The sequence below is a fragment of the Somniosus microcephalus genome, chromosome 4 (genome assembly GCF_052327205.1).
Source record: "Somniosus microcephalus isolate GS21.2 chromosome 4, FLI_Smic_1.0, whole genome shotgun sequence".
Lineage (NCBI taxonomy): Eukaryota > Metazoa > Chordata > Chondrichthyes > Squaliformes > Somniosidae > Somniosus > Somniosus microcephalus.
In genome coordinates this window covers 190659212-190684110 of record NC_140990.1, presented here as the reverse complement: position 1 = coordinate 190684110, position 24899 = coordinate 190659212, and positions in this window count along the sequence as shown.

Here is a 24899-nt window from a genome sequence, read left to right as displayed (position 1 = left end):
TAAACTTTCATGACTCTTACATTCCGGACCCTAATTGACTAGGCACATGAAGCATATCAATTACTCAAACATTCTTAAGAGTCATAAACTAATGAGTTCAACATATTTACAATATAAATGTCCACTTTTTTTTGTTCAGGAACCTTTCACGCTGCTTCTTGTAGCAGGCAGAGCTTTGTGATCGGTCTTTCCAGGGTCGTGTAACCATCTGCAAACAATGCATTCAGAGAGCATTTTTCTTATTACAGAATTAGCTCCTGGAATCCAGTATCTTTGTCTTAGCTTCGCAAGTACGTGGTTCCTCCCACTGTGTCCAATACTCTGGTGTATATGCTGAAGAATGAGAGTAGCAACCCGGAGGTCCTTAGAAAGGATAGCAGGATGCTTGGCCTCCTCTGGCATAGCAGATTTGTTTAGTCGCCCTCCCACCCTCAGTACTCCATCTTGCAGTGTAGGGTCCAGCTTGTAGATATGACTACCTTTCTTGATTGGAGTATTTCGCTGTAAAGCTTCGATTTCTTCTGGATATCTTTGTCTTTGACTGAAGCAAACTATCTCCATCTCAGCCTTGGCCAAATCCTCCACGGTCAATGAATTCTTACCCAATGTGGTCTTGTGCTGGTGCATATATTGCTGTAGAAGCATTCTCTGCTTATCAGGGTTACTTTCAGACTGATGGATAGTGGCTCGATACTCTTTTCTCTTACCGCTCAGGTGTAGCAGCAACTCTTTCAACCTTAGAAACCATGCAACTGCTTTCCTCAACTGGTGCCATCCTGAGAAATGGTTAACAAGCTTGTTCACTGTGTCAAAGTTCTCTTTCGTAGTTATGAGATTTGCTGTGACTGATCTCTTGACTTCGACGTCGTCTTCAGCAATCTGACTTGGCATATCTGGTCTTTCTGGCCATGATCTCTCGGTTTCCAGCAGATAACTTGGGCCTTGTATCCAAGTTTCACTCCTCATGAAGTTTTCAGCCTTCAATCCCCGTGAGGCTTGATCTGCTGGGTTTAATGAGGTGTTTACATACCTCCATTGAGATGGTTGTGTAGCTTCTCTAATGGATGAGATTCTGTTTGCTACGAAGGTCTTGAAGCGTATCTTCTCATTCTCTATATACTTCAGCACCGTCGTGCTATCCGTCCAGAAGACAGATTCTTCTAATGGGAGCTGTAACTCTTTCCGCATCACCTTGTCAACTTTAACTGCAACAACCGCTGCCATCAACTCCAGTCTCGGGATGGTGACCTGCTTCAGCGGAGCCACCCTGGATTTCCCCATGAGGAAGGCACAATGTTTCTGGCCCTGTTGATTTGTCAGCAAGAGGTAAGTAGCCGTGCCATAGCCGTCCTCACTGATGTCCGAGAAATGATGTAGTTGAGCCGTCTTTGTAACTCCAAAACTCACAGGCTTGATGCATCTACTGATGTTGAAGCTAGAAAGTTGTTGCAAATCTGTCAACCATCTGAGCCATCTCTGAGCTTGACCTTCTGGGATATCTTCATCCCATCCTCTCTTGTCTCTACACAGCTCTCGTAGGATCAGCTTCACCGGCAGAATGAGTGGTGCCAGGAATCCAAGAGGGTCGTAGATGGAACTGACCATGGAGAGAATCCCTCGTCTTGTGGATGGTCTTTCGTTCACCATTATTCTGAAGTTGAACGTGTCTGACTCAATGCACCATTGTACACCAAGAGCTCTCTTGATAGGAAGGACATCGTGGCTCAGGTCCAGATCTTTGACTTCAGTGGCCCTTTCCTTTTCTGGGATAGAAGCTAGAACTGCTCTGCTGTTGCTTATCCACTTAGTCAGATGGAATCCTCCATTTGAACACAGAGTTCTAAGGTCTCTTGACAGTGCAATGGCATCGTCTTCTGTTGACACGGACTTCAGACAGTCATCGACGTAAAAGTTTCTGAAGATTGTCTCCACAGCCTCTGATGGTGCTTTGCCTTTGCCATCTTCTGCAGTTTTTCTGAGAGCGTAGCTTGCACAGCTGGGAGATGATGTGGCTCCGAACAAGTGTACAGCCATTCTACATTCCACCATAGCTTGACTAACGCCGCCATCTGGCCACCAAAGGAAACGCAGAAGATCAGCATCTTCATCAGGGATTCTGACTTGGTAGAACATTGATTCTATGTCTGCCATCATGGCAACGAGCTCTTGTCTAAACCTCGTCAAGACGCCAATGAGGGTATTAGTAAGATCAGGACCTTGAAGCAGCTGGTCATTCAGTGAAGTTCCTCTGAATGAGGTGGCGCAGTCAAACACTACACGGATCTTTTTCTTCTTTGGGTGATACACACCGTGATGAGGAATGTACCAGACCCTTCCATCGTCTCTGTTCAACTGTTCCTCGGGCACTTTTACAGCGTAGCCTTTCGCTATGATGTTTCTCATGAAGCCTTTGTAGTCTTCGTGAAGGTCGTGGTTCTTGTTCAGCTTTCTCTTTAGACTGATGGCGCGCTGCTCTGCTATGCAGCGATTGTTCAGCATCTTTGCGGTCTGTCTTCTCAGTGGCAAACCAATGTGATAGTGGCCATCAATGAACTGTGTAGACCTTGTCATCAAATCCATGAACTGATGGTCTTCTTGTGACATCTCTGTCTTTTCCTCACAGCTGCGTTCTGAAAAGTCTGCATTGTTCTTCTTTGTGGATATGCAGCAGACTGGGATGTTTCCGAGTGCACTCTCTGCATGTTGTTCTTTGCTTACAGTTTCTACTCAGGTGCCCCTGAGAGAGACATCCAAAACATAGGCCATTGTACTTCAGAAATTCGATTCTGTCTTTGTGTGGCTGTGCTTTGATGTCACTGCAGAAATTCAATGTATGATTCTTCTGGCAGAATAAACATGGCTTCTGAAAGGCATTAGCAGGCGTCACTGTGCTGCTCTTTTTGGGAGATGAGTTCTGAGACTTTTCTTCCCCAGCCTGAGTGACGATAGTTGCAAAGCTGCTTCCCCTGGAACCACCTTTCCTGAGAGTCTTTGATTCAGCAGGCTTGGCTTTCACTCTTCCATCAGTAGTCGGGCTGACATCCTGGATGTTTCCAAACAATGGGTCCCTAGCAATTTTAGCCTGTTTGTCTATGAAATTCACTAAGTCTGCAAACCTGGCTCTACTTTTCCGTCTCCCCATTATCTCAAAGGCTGTTCTCCTCCATTGTTCTCTCATCCTGTAAGGAAGCTTAGAGATGATGATTCTCATAGTCGTAGGATTGTCCATCTCTTCCATGAATTCAACATCCTCCATGGTGTTGCGACATCCTATGAGAAAAAGAACATATGTGTTCAATGCCTCCCCGTCCTCCGATCTGATCTGTGGCCACTTGATAGCCTTTTCAATATATGCAGTGGCTACCTTCAGCTCGTTACCATAGTGCTCCTGCAGCAACTTCCTGGCTTCTATGTATCCCCGGTCCGGTCTCATGTGTTCACAGCTTCTGACCAGGTCTTGTGGTTTACCACTGGTGTACTGTCCCAGGTAGTACAACTTATCACTGCTGCTCTCTGATTTGGAGTCAATGGCTTGTTCGAAGGATCTGATGAAGGGCTTATACTTGAGTGGGTCGCCTTGGAACACTGGTATGTCTCTTTGAGGGAGTCAAAACAGATTCTGTTGTTTTACAAGCATCTCTGTAATTTCGTTCTGACGTTGCATCACTCGGTATAGGCTTCTCCCTGTGTCTTCAGGCCTCTGGTGGTCATCAGCAGGGTCTAGTCTAGGCTGTCTGATGTCTGGGGTAGCATCACGTGCTCCTGTTAGTGGAGAGGCCTCTCTTCCATGCTGTAATGCCAGGAGATGGCCTTCAGACTCTCTTTTAACTCTTGAAGGTGCCCTGGATCCAACTCTGTGTGACAACATTGACTGGCAGTAGTCGTTCATGCCATCCTGTGAGCCTTCATAATCTTCATACACACTCAACTTGGCATCTGAGACCGCAATAGCTGTTTTTAGCTCCAGCTGTTCTTTCTTTGCCTGCACTTGGGCCTGTTGGGCCTGCAGTTGGGCCTGTTGGGCCTGCAGTTGGGCCTCTTGGGCCTGTTGGGCCTGCAGTTGGTCCTGCAGTTGGACCTCTTCCCGTTCAAGAGCTTGCTTCTCCACTAAAGATGCTGCGCGCGCCATCAACGCTGCCCGTTCAACCTCCTCTCTCATGCGTCGTGACGAGCATGTGGTAGAAGCGACTGACCTGTGTCCAGAAACAGAGCTACCTTCTTTTCGATTTTTGCTCAGTCTGGCTGAAGTCTCTGAAATGCTATCATCTGGTCCGACTTCATCGTCATCTTTATCTTTCTCTGCTGTATCAGCATCTTGACGAACCTTTAACATCCACTGTTCTGTGGCCTTGACATAGTCCTTAATGCTGGATGATTTAAGATCAAACCAGTTGTGCTGATCAGCGTTTCCCTCTTCTTCAGACAGAAGTGCTAATACATCTTCATTGAGTACATTAAATTCTTCATGCAACTTGGAGAAATCATAATGCATTATGTCTTCAACTTTCTTAATATTAGCATTATCTTCCATGAGACAATCAATTATCTTCATTTTTCCGGTTATCTGAGCTAATTTAGCCCTCTTTGCACCTATTCTTCTATGTAACTTCTCTTCCATTGCCTTTGGGGTGAGCTTTACTTCCCTCTTTTGGCCAACAATCCTTCTGGCTGGGGGAAGCTCCTCACAGCTCCATAAGGCCTCGGCCATTTTACCCGCAGCTCTTATTTGGCTTCTCAATAGAATGAACAAGGCAAGTAACAGTCACTGTACCTTCGCTTTCTTATATTGTAGTCTGACTTCGTGACCATTCATGTATACGTTCGCCGACAATTCCGTCCTTTCCTTCTTAGGGAGCAAGTTTTTGACTAATGTAGTGGCGCTTCGTAATTTCCAAACATGCAGCCACTGAGCTTTGAGGCTTTTAACAACGAGTAGACGCGTGTTGAAATAAAATGTTTCAAAACGTAACTTTGTCTTTAAACTGTTTACTGTAACACCTTACAAACAGAATTACAAAGCAAAACACGTTTAAACGAACACGGTCAAAAACTGTATTGCTCCAGCCATCAAAGCTTTTACCTTCTCTCTAGCCTCGTGGAGCTTGAACTGTAAAATGGCTGGATACCATGTGACAAGCTTAAGGACTGTACCATTGTAGCAAGAATAAAGGGGGTATCTCAGACTATACTATTGGAACAAGAAAATAGGGGGTTTCTCAATACAATAAGTCAGTCAGATAAATTAACTGTATTATACTATTTAACCAATATTTTTAAGTATTTTCTTTCTTAAACTTTCATGACTCTTACACTGGTAGTGGCCACTCGGGCTATATAAGCCTGTATAGTGTCTTGTATCTTTTAGTTCACCTCCAGACTTTGTTCAGTAAACACCTGTTAAACTAACTCCTGCATTCCGTGTCTCCATCAACACACGGATACAACAGTGGCGATGAATTGGAAACGGACTTACCTGCAATTCGGCAGCACCTCAAGGAGATCGATTCCTCAGACGAAGGTCGAAGAAAAAAAAAAAGAAAAAACTGTGGTTTCACCAGCTAGCCGGGCTGGTGGCAGGTACTGCAATAATCCTTCCTGGGCGGCGGGCTTGGGCTCGATCGGCTGGCTCTGCAGCGGGGCCGAGCAGCGAAGGTGGAGGCAAACAGAGACGCAGGGTGGAGCACTCGGGAGACGGCCGGCGCTGCAAAGCAGGTTGGCGTTCGGACCAAGCAGAGGGAGGGCAAAGTCCCAGAGAGTCCGGCGGGAACGAGTCTCCAACTATTAAAAATAGCTGTATAAATAAAAACCGCGGAGAACAGCGTTGTCAGCAGCGGCAGTGGCGGGAAAGCGTGGGAGGCGCCATTTTTTCTCGGCAGGGAAGAAAGGAAAGCGCGGGAGGCGCCATTTTTTTTTCAGGATGCCTAAGACTGGCAATATTACTGCTTTCGATAGTGATATAGAGGATTGGACCACACATCTGGAAAGAGTGGAGGTATATTGCACCGCGAATGAAATAGAGGATGATAAAAAGGCATCGGTACTTCTAAATCTAATGGGCGCAAGGACATACGGGCTGTTACGAAACTTAATTACTCCAGCCAAACCGATGGACAAGAATTTTAAGGAGATTGTTGATACCCTACAGGAGCACGTAAACGCAACACCGCTGCTGATAGCTGAACGATTCAAATTCTTCAGGAGGAATCAGCACAAGAATGAAAGTAACGCTGATTAGCTCACCGAATTAAGGAAACTGTCAAAGCACTGCCAATTCGGGGCAGGACTGGCAGATTCTCTTCGAGACAAATTCGTCTGCGGCCTCCTAAGTGAAGGAACACAGAAAAGGCTACTTTCTGAGAAAGATTTGACACTGGACAAGGCTTTCAGTGTGGCTGTATCATACGAAGCAGCAGCAAGAGGAGCTGCAGAGATACAGCAAAAGCCACAGGACTTCGGCACCCATGAAATGACACAGGGTTTCGAGAGATGTTATCGCTGCGGCAGATCCACCCATGACCAGAGGGACTGCTGGTTCAAGGACAAAGCATGCAGGCAATGTGGAAAGATGGGACACATTGCACGTGTATGCCGATCTGGAAAAAAAAAATCCACGGACAGGAAAAAAAAATCAATAAAGAACAGTACAAAAAGGTACAAATGATGACGGACAGTAGCTCCGAAGACCAGAAGAGCAATAGCGACTCTAGAAACAAGAGACTAAGCTGTCTCAAATTACATAATGTAATTGCCAAAGAAGATTACCAGACCATTTGGGTTAACCTCATGATAGTGGGGTCCCCAGTTAAAATGGAGCTAGATACAGGATCAGCTCTGACCGTCATAAGTCGACGGGATTACGAGCGGCTATTTCCGCATATACCTTTAAAAGACACATCCATTATCTTGAAAACATATACGGGGCAGAAAGTATACCCCAGAGGGAAAATAAGGGTGCCTGTTGTATACAACGGCAAGGAAATACAGAAGTTGTATTTATACGTTCTGCAAGATGGTGGTCCACCGCTGTTGGGACGTGAATGGATCAGGAAGATACGTTTAGACTGGCACTCCATTCAGGCACTGACGGTGACCAGTAAGAAAAAAAATGACGATGACGTCATGCCTGAACGATTAAAAGACATCTTGGCCAATGCCAAAGAAGTGTTTCAACAGGAACTAGGAACCTTGAAAGGCATCACCGCCTCAATAAAAGTGGAAGATGCGGCAATTCCCAAGTTTTTTAAGGCAAGGCCGGTGCCATACGCAATTCGTCCAGCAGTCGAGGCAGAGCTGGCGAATTTGGAAAAGGCAGGCGTGTTATCCAAGATAGATTGGAGTGAGTGGGCAGCACCCATCGTCCCGGTCATGAAGAAAACGTTGAATAATGATAAATCTGAAGAACAGAGAAAAATTCGCATCTGTGGGGACTTCAAGGTGACTGTAAACCCGGTCCTTCACATGGTACAGTATCCTCTTCCGAGGATAGAAGATATTTTCGCCTCACTATCCGGAGGGAAACGTTTCACCAAAATTGACTTGGCACAGGCATATCTACAGATGGAGGTTGAGGAGGCCTCTAAAAAGTATCTCACGATAAACACACACAAAGGCCTGTACCAGTACAATCGACTGGTTTTCGGAGCAGCATCAGCTCCAGCTATCTGGCAAAGAGATATGGAGCAAGTCCTGCAAGGGATTCCGAGGACTCAATGCTACCTAGACGACATCCTTGTAACAGGAGAAAACGACAATGAGCACCTTGCCAATTTGGAGCAGGTGCTCACTAGGCTGAGAGAACGGGGCCTATGAGCAAATCGCCCCAAGTGCGAATTTTTCCAGAAAAAAATATCATATTGTGGCCATATAATTAACGAAGAAGGGTTGCATAAGTCACCTGAAAAAATTGAAGCGGTCATAAAAGCCCCAGCACCTGAAAATGTCTCACAATTAAGGTCTTTCCTGGGATTGATAAATTACTATCATAAATTTTTACCGAACTTATCAACTGTTCTGCACCCTCTTGCCGAACTGCTACAAACGGGAGTAATTTGGAAATGGAGCGAAGACTGTAAACGTGCCTTCCATAAATGCAAAGGTTTGATCACGTCCAAGGAAGTTTTGGCTCATTACAACCCATCACTACCAATCAGACTGGCGTGCGATGCATCCCCTTACGGCGTAGGAGCGGTATTATCGCATAGATTCCCTGATGGCTCAGAGCGGCCGATAGCTTTTGCGTCATGCTCATTGAACTCAGCTGAGCGTAACTATGCCCAGATCGACAGGGAAGCACTCAGCCTGGTATGGGGAGTGAAGAAATTCAACCATTACCTACACGGACAAAAATTTACCTTGTTGACTGACCATCAACCCCTCGTCTCCATATTCAACCCTAAAAAGGGCGTTCCCATTATGACAGCGCAAAGGCTACAGAGGTGGTCCCTTTTCCTAGGGGCACACCAATATGACATCGAATACAAAGGATCAAAACAGCATGGAAATGCTGACGGTTTATCGCGCCTGCCGTTGCCAACGGTAGAAGAGGCACCTACAGTGGACCCAGTGGAGATGTTCCACTCAACCATAGTGGAATGTCTACCAGTAACAAATTCTACCATTGAAAGGGAAACGAGAAATGACCCGACTCTCTCATGAGTCTACGATTTAACGGTGAAGGGATGGCCAGCACATGGCGAACCACTGTTGCCAGCATTCTCGCAAAGAAGAGAACAGCTGTCAGTGTGCCGAGGAGCCTTGATGTGTGGATCCAGAGTGGTGATTCCACCCAAACTCCAGGATAAAGTGCTAAAGGAGCTTCACGAGGGGCATCTGGGTGGAGTGAAAATGAAGAACCTAGCCAGAGCGTTTGTGTGGTGGCCAGGTATCGATGGAGACATCGAAGAAATGACCAAGGGCTGTCTAGGATGCCAGAAGGTCCAAAACGCCCCACCACAAGCCCCTCTACATCCATGGGAGTGGCCCTCATCTCCATGGCAAAGCGTACACATCGACTTTGCTGGTCCATTTATGGACTCAATGTTCTTAATTGCGGTTGATGCACACTCCAAGTGGCCGGAGGTAATAAAGATGTCCTCCACCACCACGGAAAAAACCATCGCAGTATTAAGGACCATATTTGCCAGGAATGGGCTGCCTGAACAGATCTGTTCTGATAATGGACCGCAATTTGTGTCCGAAGAATTCAGGAAGTTCTTAAAAAACAATGGGGTTAAGCACTACACGTCCGCCCCATACCATCCCGCCACCAATGGATTGGCTGAAAGGTTTGTCCAGACCTTCAAGAAGGCCATAAAGGCCATGAGTAATGAAGACATAAATCTACAGCATAAGGTAGATAACTTCTTGTTTGCATACAGGAATGCAACACATGTGGTTACAAACCAAACTCCCGCCATGATGTTTTTCAATCGAAGACTAAGATGCCGGCTGGATTTGATCAAGCCAAACATCAGAAGGGACGTAGAGAACCGGCAATTTCAAGGCATGAATGAAAGGCCAACTAGAACCTTCCAGATAGGTCAACAAGTTTTGGCCCGGGACTACTGTACCGAGAAATGGCAGCCTGGAACTATTTGCACACGACTAGGACCGCTGATGTATACCGTGGACATTGGAGAAAGCATAATAAGGCGCCATGCTGACCAGATCATAGAGTCATCCGAAAATGGAAAACCTACACCACAACTCTATACGCCTAATGATGAAGCAGAGATACCCATAGTATCTACCTCCGATCCGGTGATACTGGAACCAGATGAACCCAACACTGGCATTCAAGCCGAATCGACCTTGCCAAAAGAACCTACTACACCACCGAAAACTACTACACCACCGAGGCGTTATCCGGACCGAGTCAGGAAGCCTCCAGAGAGACTGACTTATAATTGATTAGCTGCAGCAAATGTGTAGATTATTGTTCTTGTAAACATGTTATTAATGATTACTTAAAATGTTATGTACTGGTTGTCTAGAAGGGGAGGAATTGTGGTGTATGTGCCTTTAAGAGCCTCTGTGTACTGTAATGCCGGTAGTGGCCACTCGGGCTATATAAGCCTGTATAGTGTATTGTATCTTTTAGTTCACCTCCAGACTTTGTTCAGTAAACACCTGTTAAACTAACTCCTGCATTCCGTGTCTCCATTAACACATGGATACAACAGACCTCATCACAGCGACCTCCGGCCACTTGCTATGAGCGTCCACAACCACCATAAACATCTTCTCTTCGAAAGGACCGACGAAGTCCACATGTACTTGTTGCCACACTTCTGCAGGCCAATCCCAGGGGTGTAGGTTTGCCAGCTGTGGAACATTCCGGACCCTTTGACATGGGGAACATGTTTTGGCTTTCTCCTCAATATTTCCATCGAGACCTGGCCACTAGAAGTAGCTTCTTGCCATTTCCTTCATCCGAACCATCCCACTGTGGCCTGTATGAAGTTGTTGCAGTATAGGTTCCCTCAGAGGTGGCGGAATGATGACATGGCGTCCCCAAAGAAGACAACCTGCCTGGATGGAGAGCTCATTTCTTTTTGAAACGTAAGGTTTCAAACTAGGAGAATCTCCTATAGCTCTCCCTCGAATGACATCGTCCATTACCTCAGACAGGACTGGATCGTTGCGGGTGTACATTCGCAAATGAACTGCCGTGACAGGTGCTCCCTCCACTTGTCTAAAGTAGAAGATGTCTATCTGACGAGACTCTGGGGGAGTAACAGGCAAGGGTAGCCTCGAGAGACCGTCTGCGTTGCCGTGCTAGTCTGATTTACGATATTTGATGTCGTATGTGTGTCCTGACAACAGTAAAGCCCACCTTTGCATCCTGCTTGCAGCAAGAGATGGAATTCCGGTGTGGGGCCCGAAGATTGAAGTCAATGGATGGTGGTCCATCAGGAGTGTGAACCTTCTCCCAAACAGGTACTGATGAAATTTTCGAATTCCAAAAACGATTCCCAAGGCCTCGCGCTCAATCTGTGCATAGTTACTCTCGGCCTTGTTCAAGGTGCGTGATGCGAAGGCGATAGGTTTCTCTTCACCAGAAGGCATGATGTGGGATATGACTGCTCCCACACCATATGGTGACGCATCACATGCTAGCTGCACGGGTAGCTTTGGGTCGAAATGTGTCAGGACCTCCGATTTCAGCAATGCTTTCTTTGCTTGGGCGAAAGTTTCGTTGCACAGTTCAGTCCATTTCCATGTTTTGCCTTGACATAGCAACTGATGTAACGGCTTCAGCAATGTTGCTAAGCCTGGAATAAACTTCCCGTAGTAGTTAAGTAGCCCCAGAAATGAATGTAACTGGCTCACATTCTGGGGTGCTGGGGCCTCCATGATCACCTTGACCTTTGACGGCGCCTTATGCAGGCCAGTAGCGTCAATCACATACCCCATGTACTCAACTGAAGACTGAAAGAATTCACATTTGTCTTTATGAACTCTGAGTCCGTACTCTTTCAGTCGTTGTAGTGTCGCATCCAAGTTCAGAAGATGATCCTCCTCATTTGTTCCAGTGACAAGGATGTCGTTCAGGTAGCACTGGACTCCTGGCAGTCCACTCAAAATCTGATCCATTGCCCTTTGGAATAGAGCAGCGGGTGACGTAATTCCAAACGGAAGGCGGCAGTACCTGTATAGCCCCTTGTGTGTCACAATTGTCAGCAGCTCCTTTGATTTGTTATCGACATGCATTTGTAGATAAGTCTGGCATAAGTCTATTTTGCTGAACTTTTGCCCTCCGGCCAGGCCCGTAAAAAGATCATCAATGAGGGGAAGAGGGTACTGTTCCGCAGACAGCACCGGGTTAATAGTCACTTTAAAGTCCCCGCAGATTCGAACAGATCCATCCTTTTTCAGGACAGGAACAATGGGTGTGGCCCATTTGCTCACACTCACAGGCTCCAGGACTCCATTCTCGACTAAGGCCTCCAAGATAGCCTCAACTTTTGGTCTAATTGCATAGGGTACAGGTCGGGCTTTGTGAAACTTCGGCTTGCTGTCAGGTTTAATGTCCAGTCTCACGCTGATCTTTTTCATGCAGGCCAGTCCAGCGTGATTTTCTCTAGCCACGCACGTCCCAGTAGCGATGGGTAATTTCCCTTTACCACATATAGTGGCAGTTTCGCAGTCTGTCCATTCAATTCAACTGTCACCTCAATGGCGCCTCTCATGGCCACAGGTTCACTGGTATATGTCTTTAGCACAATGTTTGTTGGCTGAAGGGTAAGATGCTTTAGCATTTTGTTGTAGACAGTGTCTGAAACAAGAGACACAGCCGCGCCTGTGTCCACCTCCATCCGCACTGATTGTCCCTCCACCAGTGGTGACACCCAGTAGCCATTTGAACCACCTGCAACCGTCAGTATGTGCTCCTCTTCCTCCGCAGAGGTGTCGCTCCCCTCTGTTTTGCTTGTTCCATCATACTGCACTGAATGAACACTCTTTTTCCTCTCTTGTCCAAATACAGACATTTTGCTTTCATGCTTCCCAGCTCTGTCTGTTCTTTTTTTACCTCTACAGGCGCGTTCAATGTGACCCTTTTTGCCACAATTTCGGCATTCCAGCTCCGTACACCAGCAGTCATTAGCGTGATGGCCTGTATTCCCACAATGGTAACATGTGCCGTTCCGCGCCCTTTTAGGCTCAGATGACACCTTGTGAACTCTCCCTGTTGAACTCAACTGGTGACCCTCCTTTTCCGCCATCTCCATGGAGACACTAACTTCAATGGCCTTTTCAAGAGTAAGGTTGTCCTCAGTAAGAAGGCGCTTCTGTGTGGCTGCACTTAGCAGACCACACACAAGCCTGTCTCTAATGGTGTCATTCAGCACCTCCTTGAACTCGCAGTGTTCTGACAACCTTTTTAAAGCAGCAATAAACATCGTCACTGATTCCCCCTCCTCTTGATTCCGTTTGTGAAATCTAAATCTCTCAGCAATAACCAGAGGTTTTGGTGAAAAATGTGCTCCAAGAATTTCCACTAGTTGCTAATATGTTTTAGTTCCTGGCTTATCTGGCTGCACAAGGCTGCGAAGTAAATTGAATGTCTTCGGCCCCATTACACTCAAAAAGGTAGGCACGACCTTTTCGTTTGCCACCGCATTCGTCAATACAAAATAGTCAAAACGTTCCATATAAGCGCTCCATTGCTCCACATTTTCATCAAAATCACCGATGTTTCTTAATATAGTAGCCATCTCATGTTTCAAATTAAAATTTCTGTTTACTCACTGCACCCATAACGTTAATGTAATGCTGCAATCTCTGTTCCGAGTGTTTTGTAGTCAAAAACAAGAAAGTTCCCACAACGCAGATTCATCCGATCCTCGTCGCCACTTTATTGTGTCTGTACCTTTCTACCTAGACACAATTAGAACTCAGAACCCAGAGATTCAAACATGAAGTGCTTTATTCAGGAAGGAAAGGGAAGTTCTGGAGAGTTCTGAACAAAGAGAGCTAAACTTAACCAAGAGAACACCCAACCATGTATCTGCTGTGACAGCGCCACCGCAGGTGGGAGGAGAACACACAATACATAACACTTAACAACCTTTTATGTGGCACCTTATCGAATGCCAAGTCACATACCATCCTAACCTGGAAATATATTGCCATTCCATCATTGTCGCTGGGTCAAAATCCTTTAACTCCCTCCCTAACAGCAGTGTGAGAGTACCTTCACCACACTGACTGCAGCGGCTCAAGAAAGTGACTCACCACCACCTTCTCAAGGGCAATTAGGGATGGGCAATAAATGCTGGCCTTGCCAGCGATGCCCACATCCCAGGAACGAATAAAAAAAAGGTTATGAATAAATTTAATATGGCAATAATTTAGAACAAAAACTATAAGGAACAACTGATCTCAAAAGTAGGATGTATGGAGGGTTGTTACATAATTAGATTCAAAAAAGGGGTTAAATGATATCGTAAACAATTGGAGCCCAAATTTTACGTTAGTCAAAGAATTGGAATTCTGGGAATCAGATGGGAATATTTATTGATGTAAGGTGCAAAGATTTGAATCTGTGTATTATGCCAGGAAGCCTGCAAGCAACATGACATTATTTCGAACTGATTCCTGGGATAGTGGCAATCCTATTGCCATCTGTTGATGTAAGACCGATAGAAATATTTAAAGTGGACTCCATAGATTTCTTGGAGGATGATATACATAAGAAGCTTGTAAATTATCTGAAGATATTAGAAAAGGGAAGGGAAAGGTTCTGGTTCATGCTGTACCAGTAGTGAGGCTTGGTCATGATGCTTTATAAAGCCAGCCTGTGGTTTCACTCGGGATGAAGAATCCCCTAATTGTAGCCTTCGAATTCGAAAAGGACCAGCGTTAGTTATTCGGAGAGAGGAAGGTATTATGTTACAATTAATGAGAAGAACTACATACACGGGCACACCATTGGCTGGATTTTTACTCAGAGGCAGGGAATGAGTGGAGGAGGGCTGGATTGAGGGAGGGAAACCTGGAAGAATGGGTTTCCCTCAGGCCCTGCTGAATTTAATGGCAGGACCTGATTAACATTTTTTGTCTCTGTAGCCAGCCAGATTGAAAGGCTTGGCTGGCTGTCGGTCAGGAAGGCCCGCAGCACCAGGCCGCAGAGAAGAACTGTGGGTTGGAGGGGGGTGGGGGTAGGGTGGTGGGGTGGTGGGGGGGGGAGTGTCGGAGATTGGCGGCCTGAGGGATCGGAGGCCCGTGGAGGGGGTGGTGGGAGATTGGAGGCCTTGGGGGTGAGATCGGGGGGCGATCGGAAGGGTCGGGGGCTGTCCAATCACAGGGATTGGCAAAGCACTTACCTCCTGGATCCAGCAGTCCTTCCCTCCCTTTAGCCGTCGGATTTGCCGAGGCCCAGGAAACTCGACCAGAGTTAAACTTGAAATCGTGGATCAATATGAGGCACGCAGCCTCATTAAAATATCTAAATTGCCAACCCGCCTCCTGCGAATCTTCTTGACAGATCGTAGCCATCCCCGGGAAAAGGGCCTCCGTGGGCGGAGAGTTACGCTATTTGCCCAACCTCTGCCCAGCGAATGCCTGTGAAATTCATACACCTGGTAAAAGCAGGCGTAAGGTCTGCTTTTACCAGCGTAAGAGTTTAAATGAATATAAAAATATTTTTTTTCAATCATTTAAGCATTAAAAACCTGTACAATAATGTAAGGTTACTTTCAGCCCCATTAAAACATTTAAATTTATTTTTCAAAAATTGCATTTTTGTTTTAAATATTTAATTAAATGGCATTTTCATTCATTTTAAACATGTAATTTAAATTTTTTTTATTTTATGTGTACGTGTATTTTTTGGGGTATTCCCATTCATACTTATGGAAGCACTGTACATACAGAATCCTCATGAGCATAAATGGGGGTTCCCTTCTTTCATTCATTGGGCCGGCCCACGTGGGCCTCTGCCTGTGCGTACCTGGGGAGGTCCAGGAGCGCCAGTCTCCGTGGATCCAGGACCATCGGGTAGGTTCGTAGATTTTTAGCCAGTCGGAGGCATCCACCTGCGGGAAGCCTCCGACTGCAAATTCAGGCCCATTATTGGCACCTGGTAGGGTTCACAATGTTACAGAAATTCAAATAAAAAGAAAGTCTTAAATTTATATAGAGCCTTTCACGACCACCGGATGTCCCAAAGCGCTTTACAGCCAATGAAGTGTTTTTTTGAAGAGTTGTCACTGTTGTAATGTAGGAAACGCGGCAGCCAATTTGCGCACAGCAAGCTCCCACAAACAGCAATGTGATAATAACCAGATAATCTGTTTTAGTGATATTGGTTGAGGGATAAATGACAGCCAGGACACTGGGGAGAACTCCCCAACTCTTCTTTGAAATAGTGCCGTGGGATCTTTTACATCCACCTGAGGGGGCAGATGGGGCCTCAGTTTGAAGTCTCATCCAAAAGACGGCACCTCCGACAATGCAGCCCTCCCTTAGTAATGCAACATGAGTATTAGCCTAGATTTTTGTGTTCAAGTGGGACTTGAACCCACAACATTCCCACAGGTGAGGGTGCTACCAACTGAGCCACAGCTGACACATAACACCAGTAAACATTACCCTCTAGACACAAGCCTTACGAGCAGTTGTAAATTTTGGCCATCCAATCCCACCCCTTTCTTGAGTCTTAAATCTATGTTGCAATGCACAATCACTTCTCAGGGACAATATCATCATATTGCAGCAGCGAATGGTGATATTGAACAGTCTATTGCTAAGCTGCGTAACCATGAATGGTGGGAGGTGGTTTACCACACAGGACAGCATCCCTGGGTAAGAACAGCCTCTGTGCTCCTCCTAGATTTTCATGCCGATTGCCCTCGTAGTAATGTTTTGTTTGGTTAAAAAATAACCTGAAACATGTTAAGGTAAGAAACAATTCAATAGAAATGTTAGTTCTGACATAAATTTAAATTTGCAAGGCCATAAAAAGAAAAGGTCCTTTTCAAGCCTTGAGGTGGGGAATGTAAGAATATAGACATGTTTTTACATTGGGCTAGAAATTTGTTACAGCCAAGGAATGGGCAGTATTTAGACTAAAAATGGTTAAGTAGCAACAGTTGAAAATTATCTAGGCTACATGCAAAATTCAGCCTCACTCCTCATTAAAATGATTGCAGTCATGATTCTCATCTAAAAACCAAAGCTCATTGGCATTGCACTGAAAGGTTGGACCAATATCGGGGTCAGTCTAAACTCAAGTAATGATTGCCACAGGCTTTTTTCACTACTTAAAGGGGAGATTCATTGATGCTGCAGCACCTCATTCTCAGCATTGTTGGGTGTGCAGCTGCCTCAACAACCATAACAAGAAGGACAAGGAGAAGGAACACTTATTTACAAATCCTGATGGCAGATCACCATCCCAGAGAGAGAGCCTGGAAGTTTTCCGATGAAGCTTTGGAGGCATTGGTTTTAGCAGTGAAGAGAAGGTGGGCGGTCCTGTATCCGCCAACTGGCAGGAGGCCCTCGCCACAAGTCTGCCGGACTATGTGGAGGGAGGTGGCACAGCACGCCTCGGGCAGCACTGTGGTCCCCAGGACCTACGCCCAGTGCAGGAAGAAGTTTAACGAGCTCACACGGGTGGTCAGGACTTACCTGCAATTCGGCAGCACCTCAAGGACATCGAATCCTCAGACGTCCAAAGTCGAAGAAAAGCAAGAAAAAAAAAAGCTGTGGTTTCACCAGCTAGCCGAGCTGGTGGCAGGTACTGCAATAATCTTTCCTGGGTGGTGGGCTGGGGCTCCATCGGCTGGCTCTGCAGCGAGGCCAAGCAGCGAAGGCGGAGGCAAGCAGAAACAGACGGGGGGGGGAGCACTCGGGAGACGGCCGGCGCTGCAAAGCAGGTCGGCGTTCAGACCTAGCAGAGAGAGTCCGGCAGGAACGAGTCTCCACCTGTAAATAAAAAAAATTAATAAATAATTTTAAAAAACCGCGGAAAACAGCGTTGTCAGCAGCAGCAGCGGCAGGAAAGCGCGGGAAGCGCCATATCTTTTCTGCAGGAAAGAAAGAAAAGTGCGGGAAGCGCCACTTTTTTTCCAGAATGCCTAAGGCTGGCAATATTGATGCTTTTGATAACGATATACAGGATTGGACCACATATGTGGAAAGAGTGGAAGTATATTGCACCGCAAATGGAATAGAAAATGATAAAAAGGCGTCAGTACTTCTAAATCTAATGGGCGCAAAGACATACGGGCTGTTACGAAACTTAATCACTCCAGCCAAACCAAAGGACAAGAATTTTAAGGAAATTGTTGATACCCTACAGGAGCACTTAAACCCAACACCGCTGCCGATAGCGGAACGATTCAAATTCTTCAAGAGGAATCAACACAAGAATGAAAGTAACGCTGATTACCTCACCGAATTAAGAAAGCTATCAAAGCACTGCCAATTCGGGGCAGGACTGGCAGATTATCCTCGAGACAAATTCATCTGTGGTCTCCTAAGTGAAGGAACACAGAAAAGGTTACTTTCTGAGAAAGATTTGACACTGGACAAGGCTTTCAGTATGGCTGTATCATACGAAGCAGCCGCAAGAGGAGCTGCAGAGATACAGCAAAAGACACAGGACTTCGGCACCCATGAAATGACACAGGGTTTCGAAAGATGTTATCGCTGCAGCAGATCCACCCATGACCAGAGGGACTGCTGGTTCAAGGACAAAGCATGCAGGCAATGTGGAAAGATTGGACACATTGCACGGGTATGCCGATCTGGACAAAAAAAATCCACGGACAGGAAAAAAAAATCAATAAAGAAAAGTACAGAAAGGTACAAATGATGACGGACAGTAGCTCCGAAGACCAGAAGAGCGATAGCGACTCCGGAAACAAGAGACTAAACTGTCTCAAATTACATAATGTAATTGCCAAAGAAGATTACCAGTCCATTTGGGTTACCCTCACGATAGCAGGGTCCCCAGTTAAAATGGAGCTAGATACAGGATCAGCTCTGACCGTCATAAATCGACGGGATTATGAGCGGCTGTTTCCGCATATACCTTTAAAAGACACATCCATTATCTTGAAAACATATACGGGGCAGAAAGTATACCCCAAAGGAAAAATAAGGGTGCCTGTTGTATACAACGGCAAGGAAACACAGAAGTTGTATTTATACGATCTACAAGATGGTGGTCCACCGCTGTTGGGACGTGAATGGATCAGGAAGATACGTTTAGACTGGCACTCCATTCAGGCACTGATGGTGACCAGTAAGGGAAAAAATGATGATGACGTCATACCTGAATGATTAAAAGACATCTTAGCCAACGCCAAGGAAGTGTTTCAAGAGAAACTAGGAACCTTGAAAGGCATCACCGCCTCAATAAAAGTGGAAGGTCGGCAATTCCCAAGTTTTTTAAGGCAAGGCCGGTGCCATACGCAATTCGTCCAGCAGTCGAGGCAGAGCTGGAGAATTTGGAAAAGGCAGGCGTATTATCCAAGATAGATTGGAGCGAGTGGGCAACACCCATCGTCCCGGTCATGAAGAAAACTTTGAATAATGATAAATCTGAAGAACAGAGAAAAATTCGCATCTGTGGAGACTTCAAGGTGACTGTAAACCCGGTCCTTCACATAGTACAGTATCCTCTTCCGAGGATAGAAGATATTTTCGCCTCACTATCCGGAGGGAAACGTTTCACCAAAATTGACTTGGCACAAGCATATCTACAGGTGGAGGTTGAAGAGGCCTCTAAAAAGTATCTCACGATAAATACACACAAAGGCCTGTACCAGTACAATCGACTGGTTTTCGGAGTAGCATCAGCTCCCGCTATCTGGCAAAGAGTGATGGAGCAAGTCCTCCAAGGGATTCCGGGGACTCAATGCTACCTAGACGACATCCTTGTAACAGGAGAAAACGACAACGAGCACCTTGCCAATTTGGAGCAGGTGCTCACTAGGCTGAGAGAACGGGGCCTACGAGCAAATCGCCCCAAGTGCGAATTTTTCCAGAAACAAATATCATATTTTGGCCACATAATTAATAAGGAAGGGTTGCATAAGTCACCTGAAAAAATTGAAGCGGCCATAAAAGCCCCAGCACCTGAAAATGTTTCACAATTAAGGTCGTTCCTGGGATTAATAAATTACTATCATAAATTTTTACCGAACTTATCAACTCTTCTGCACCCTCTTAATGAACTGCTACAAACAGGAGTAATTTGGAAATGGAGCGAAGACTGTAAACGTGCCTTCCATAAATGCAAAGACTTAATCACGTCCAAGGAAGTTTTGGCTCATTACAACCCATCACTGCCAATCAGACTGGCGTGCGATGCATCCCCTTACGGCGTAGGAGCGGTATTATCGCATAGATTCCCTGATGGCTCGGAACGGCCGATAGCTTTTGCGTCACGCTCATTGAACTCAGCTGAGCGTAACTATGCCCAAATCGACAGGGAAGCACTCAGCCTGGTATGGGGTGTGAAGAAATTCAACCATTACCTACACGGACAAAAATTTACCTTGTTGACTGACCATCAACCCCTCATCTCCATATTCAACCCTAAAAAGGGCGTTCCCATTATGACAGTGCAAAGGCTACAGAGGTGGTCCCTTTTTCTAGGGGCACACCAATATAACATAGAATACAAAGGATCAAAACAGCATGGGAATGCTGACGGTTTATCGCGCCTACCGTTGCCAACGGTAGAAGAGGCACCTACAGTAGACCCAGTGGAGATGTTCCACTCTACCATAGTCGAATGTCTACCAGTAACAAATTCTGCCATTGAAAGGGAAACGAGAAATGACCCGACTCTCTCACGAGTCTACGACTTAACAGTGAAGGGATGGCCAGCACATGGCGAACACTGTTGCCAGCATTCCCGCAAAGAAGAGAACAGCTGTCAGTGTGCCGAGGAACCTTGATGTGTGGATCCAGAGTGGTGATTCCACCCAAACTCCAGGATAAAGTTCTAAAGGAGCTTCATGAGAGGCATCTGGGTGGAGTGAAAATGAAGAACCTAGCCAGGGCGTTTGTATGGTGGCCAGGTATCAATGGAGACATCGAAGAAATGACCAAGAGCTGCCTAGGATGCCAGAAGGTCCAAAACGCTCCACCACAAGCCCCTCTACATCCATGGGAGTGGCCCTCATCTCCATGGCAAAGGGTACACATCGACTTTGCTGGTCCATTTATGGACTCAATGTTCCTAATCGCGGTTGATGCACACTCCAAGTGGCCGGAGGTAATAAAGATGTCCTGCACCACCACGGAAAAAACCATCACAGTATTAAGGACCATATTTGCCAGGAATGGGCTGCCTGAACAGATCTGTTCTGATAATGTATCGCAATTTGTGTCCGAAGAATTCAGGAAGTTCTTAAAAAACAATGGGGTTAAGCACTACACGTCCGCCCCATACCATCCCGCCACCAATGGATTGGCTGAAAGATTTGTCCAGGCCTTCAAGAAGGCCATAAAGGCCATGGGTAATGAGTCATAGAGTCATAGAGTTATACAGCACGGATAGAGGCCCTTCGGCCCATCGTGTCCGTGCCGGCCATCAAGCCCTGTCTAATCTAATCCCATATTCCAGCATTTGGTCCGTAGCCTTGTATGTTATGGCATTTCAAGTGCTCATCCAAATGCTTCTTAAATGTTGTGAGGGTTCCTGCCTCCACAACCCTTTGGGTGAAAAAGTTCTTTCTCAAATCCCCTCTAAACCTCCCGCCCTTTACCTTGAATCTATGCCCCCTAGTTATTGACCCTTCTACTAAGGGAAGAAGCTCCTCAGTATCCATCCTATCTATGCCCCTCATAATTTTGTACACCTCAATCATGTCCCCCCTCAGCCTCCTCTGCTCCAAGGAAAACAAACCCAATCTGCCCAGTCTTTCTTCATAGCTGAAGCGCTCCAGCCCTGGTAACATCCTGGTGAATCTCCTCTGCATCCTCTCCAAAGCGATCACATCCTTCCTGTAGTGTGGCGACCAGAACTGCACACAGTATTCCAGCTGTGGCCTAACCAGTGTTTTATACATTATGAAGACATAAAACTTCAGCATAAGGTGGATAACTTCTTGTTTGCATACAGGAATGCAACACATATGGTTACAAACCAAACTCCCGCCATGATGTTCTTCAATAGAAGCCTAAGATGCCGGCTGGATTTGATCAAGCCAAACATCAGAAGGGACGTGGAGAACCGGCAACTTCAAGGCATCAATGAAAGGCCAATTAGAACCTTCCAGATAGGTCAACAAGTTTTGGCCCGGGACTACCGTACCGAGAAATGGCAGCCTGGAACTATTTGCACACGACTAGGACCGCTGATGTATACCATGGACATTGGAGAAAGCATAATAAGGCGCCATGCTGACCAAATCATAGAGTCATCCAAAAAGGGACAACCTACACCACAACTCTATACGCCTAATGATGAAGTAGAGATACCCATAGTATCTACCTCCGATCCGGTGATACTGGAACCAGATGAACCCGACACTGGCATTCAAGCCGAATCAGCCTTGCCAAAAGAACCTACTACACCACCAGAAACTACTACACCACCAAGGCATTATCCGGACCGAGTCAGGAAGCCTCCAGAGAGACTGCCTTATAATTGATTAACTGCAGCAATGTGTAGATTATTGTTCTTGTAACATGTAATTAATGATTACTTAAAATATTATGTACTGGTTGGCTAAAAGGGGAGGAATTGTAGTGTATGTGCCTTTAAGAGCCCCCTGTGTACTGTAATGCCAGTAATGGCCACTCGGGCTATATAAGCCTGTATATTGTGTTGTATCAGTTAGTTCACCTCCAGACTTTGTTCAGTAAACACCTGTGAAACCAACTCCTGCCTTCAGTGTCTCTATTAACACATGGACACAACAATATGTTTATAGATAAAGTTAATAATTGTGTTTGGAATATTTTGTGGTTTCCCTCATTTCACTTTTGCACCCAGAAACACCCTGTGATATGGTGTGAGACAGGGATGGTATGATGGGGATGTGGTGAGCTCTGGGGATCTGGGGTTTCATTCATGTGAATCAGAGTCTGATGAGCCGGTCTCGGACAGCACGTCCAGAAGGCCAATTATCTCAGTGCCTCCGCTCCCTTCGCCGTAGATCCTGGAAGGCGAGGTCCACTGCCAGTACAGCCCCCATAACTTCTAGCAAGTGTAGTAGGTTGGAGCTTTTCAGAAATAATTATGGAGTTTTGTACTTGCCACAACACTCCTTGAAATGAATAGAAACATAGAAACATAGAAGATAGGAGCAGGAGTAGGCCATTCGGCCCCTCGAGCCTGCTCTGCCATTCAATGAGATCTTGGCTGATCATCCAAATTCAGTACCCTGTCCCTGCTTTCTCCCCATATCCCTTGATCCCTTTAGCCTTAAGAAATATATCCAAATCCTTCTTGAATATATTTAATGAATTGGCCTCTACTGCCTTCTGTGGTAGAGAATTCCACAGGTTCACCACTCTCTGCGTGAAGAAATTCCTCCTCATCTCGATCCTAAATGGCTTACCCCTTATCCTTAGACTGTGACCCCTGGTTCTGGACTCCCCGACCATCGGGAACATCCTTCCTGCATCTAGTCTGCGAAGTCCTGTTAGAATTTTATAAGTTTCAATGAGATCCCCTCTCATTCTTCTAAACTCCAGTGAGTATAAGCCCAATCGACCCAATCTCTCCTCATACGTCATTCCTGCCATCCCAGGTATCAGCCTGGTGAATCTTCGCTGCGCTCCCACCATGGCAAGAACATCCTTCCTCAGATAAGGCGACCAAAACTGCACACAATATTCAAGATGTGGTCTCACCAAGGCCCTGTACAACTGCAGCAAGACATCCTTGTTCCTGTACTCAAACCCTCTCAATACAAAGGCCAACATACCATTTGCCTTCTTAACCACCTGCTGCACCTGTATGCTTAGCTTCAGTGACTGGTGCACAAGGACACCCAGGTCTCATTGCACTTCCCCTTCTCCCAATCTATTGCCATTCAGATAATAATCTGCCTTCCTGTTTTTGACGCCAAAGTGGATAACCTTGCATTTATCCACGTTATATTGCATCTGCCATGCTTCTGCCCAATCACCCAACCTGTCCAAATCATACTGGAGTTTCTCGGCATCCTCCTCACAGCGCACACGCCCACCCAGCTTTGTGTCGTTTGCAAACTTGGAGATATTACATCTAGTTCCCTCTTCCAGATCATTGATATATATTGTGAATAGCTGGGGTCCAAGGACCAATCCCTGCAGTACCCCACTAGTCACTGCCTGCCACTCGGAAAAAGAGCCGTTTATTCCAACTCTTTGCTTTCTGTCTGCCAACCAGTTCTCTACCCAAGTCAATACCTTGCCCCCAATCCCATGTGCCTTAACTTTACACGCTAATCTCTTATGCGGGATCTTATCAAAAGCCTTTTGAAAGTCCAAATATACCACATCCACTGGTTCTCCCTTATCTATTTTACCAGTTACATCCTCAAAAAATTCCAGTAGATTAGTCAAGCACGATTTATCTTTTGTAAATCCATGTTGACTTTGTCCGATCCTGTCACTGTTTTCCAAGTGCTCTGCTATTACATCTTTTATAATGGACTCTAGCATTTTCCCCACTACCGATGTCAAGCTTACCGGCCTGTAATTGCCCATTTTCTCTCTACACCTTTTTTGAATAAAGAAAACTAGTAGCAGGAAGTAGCACACAGCCACTCAAACTTCAAAAACTTGTCAGGCCTGAGTGATTGGTGAGGATCCTTTTAAAAAGCGTCGCTGGGGCCAGCTTCCTGCTGCTGCACACCGCCTCAATTGTTTTCACCAGCCGGTAAGTTCAATGGCCCAAATGAAGTTGGGAGATCGGGCATCAAGTGAGCGTTGCACACTCACTGACGTCATGATCTCCGTGAGTGCGATGTCCCTGGTGATTTAGTTTACTGGCAGCACTACCGGCATGACGGATATGGCGTGCATGCTGGAACCACAATCAGCTGGTGGTAGAGCCCTGAATGGTGTTTTAGCGCCATCTCATGGCGCTAATGTGTGATGCTAAATACACAAATTTCTACCCAAGGTATTTTAATACAGAAGAACTGGTGTAGCAATTATGACTAAACCACATGAGTAAATCAAAATTGGTTCGACCTGTGTGTTGGCAGATCATAGAATCATAGAATCTTACTGCACAGAACATAGAAGATGAGGTGCTGTTCCTCGAGCTTACGGGGAGCTTTGGGAGACCAAACGCAGATTGGGTGACCGCTTTGCGGAACCCCTCCGTTCAGTCCGTAAGGGTGACCCCGAGCTTCCGGTCGCCTGTCATTTCAATTCACCGCCCCATTCCCACTCAGACCTCACCGTCCTTGGCCTCTTACACTGTTCCATGGAAG